This window comes from Chiloscyllium plagiosum, unplaced genomic scaffold, assembly GCF_004010195.1.
Source record: "Chiloscyllium plagiosum isolate BGI_BamShark_2017 unplaced genomic scaffold, ASM401019v2 scaf_25312, whole genome shotgun sequence".
Taxonomy (NCBI): Eukaryota; Metazoa; Chordata; class Chondrichthyes; order Orectolobiformes; family Hemiscylliidae; genus Chiloscyllium; species Chiloscyllium plagiosum.
In genome coordinates, this window is record NW_025160498.1 from 1 (window position 1) to 1,537 (window position 1,537).

General features: G+C 62.3%; 1 long non-coding RNA gene across 1 annotated transcript; it reads left to right on the forward strand.

Moving 5' to 3' along the window:
- Window positions 1-6: 6 nt before the first annotated feature.
- Window positions 7-655, forward strand: LOC122545164. The gene is made up of 2 exons (XR_006310506.1): window positions 7-121; window positions 245-655. It is a non-coding gene; the product is annotated as an uncharacterized LOC122545164 (long non-coding RNA).
- The last annotated feature ends 882 nt before the right edge of the window (window positions 656-1,537 follow it).

Sequence of the window (1,537 nt, forward strand, 5' to 3'; positions counted from 1 at the left end):
AGGCCTCAGGCCTTCCTCCCGTTCGCCATCCTCACTTCTCCCCAACCGAAAGCCCTCCATTTCGCCCCCATCTCAGGCCCGCAGCGACTGGAGGGTGGAGAGTAGGCCCGAAAGCCTAGAGGTAGGCCTCAGGCCTTCCTCCCGTTGGCCATCCTCACTTCTCCCCAACCGAAAGCCCTCCATTTCGCCCCCACCTCAGGCCCGCAGCGACTGGAGGGTGGAGAGTAGGCCCGAAAGCCTAGAGGTAAGGCCTCAGGCCTTCCTCCCGTTCGCCATCCGCGCCAACACCCAAAACCGCCCTCTCCCCCCCCCACCCCAGACGGGGGGGGGGGAAGGGGAGGGCTTTAATTCCTTCCCCCAACCCTCCGTAGGCTCCAAACTCCCTCCTCCGACCGCTAGGCCTCGTTCCGCCATCTTGGATTCTAAGGACGAATTCACTCAATGGACATGGTGGGGGGAGGCGAGGCAACGGAGGGGGTGGGGGAGGGGGCAAGGCGGGGACCCTGGCCCTCCCCCAGAACCCCGTTCCCCCACCCCCCCCCCAACCTCCACGCCCGGGATGAGGGGGGAGCTGGAGGGAAGGAGGGAGGTGGACTTGAAGCCTGAGGCCTGTCTGGTGTCCGACTCGCTAATAAATGTCTGTTGCCGCCCCCTGTTGGTGTTCTGCCGTTATTGACTCGTGCGCGGGTCGGCCGGTGGAGGTAGGGCTCCCTCTACTCCGAGGGGGGCAGGGAGGGAAGGCTCCCACCGCGCAATCCCGATGTCCCATAAACTGTGCGGACGGATGGACACAGGGAAACGCTCCCTCTACACCGTCCCGCCCACTCCCAGGGACAGGGGGGTTAGATACAGGGTAAAGCTCCCTCTACACTGTCCCCCCCACTCCCAGGGACAAGGGGTGAGATACAGAGTAAAGCTCCCTCTACACCGTTCCCCCCACTCCCAGGGACAGGGGGTTAGATACAGGGTAAAGCTTCCTCTACAACGTCCCCCCCACTCCCAGGGACAGGGGGTCAGATATAGAGTAAAGCTTCCTCTACAACGTCCCCCCCACTCCCAGGGACAGGGGGTGAGATACAGAGTAAAGCTCCCTCTACACCGTCCCCCCCACTCCCAGGGACAGCGGGTGAGATACAGAGTAAAGCTTCCTCTACAACGTCCCCCCCACTCCCAGGGACAGGGGGTGAGATACAGAGTAAAGCTCCCTCTACACCGTCCCCCCCACTCCCAGGGACAGGGGGGTTAGATCCAGAGTAAAGCTCCCTCTACACCACCCCCCCACTCCCAGGGACAGGGGGGTTAGATACAGAGTAAAGCTCCCTCTACACTGTCCCCCCCGTTTCCCAGGGACAGGGGGGGTTAGATACAGAGTAAAGCTCCCTCTACACCGTCCCCCCACTCCCAGGGACAGGGGGGTTAGATACAGAGTAAAGCTCCCTCTACACCGTACCGCACTCCCAGGGACAGGGGGTTAGATACAGAGTAAAGCTCCCTCTACACCATCCTCCCCACTCCCAGGGACAGGGGGTTAGATACA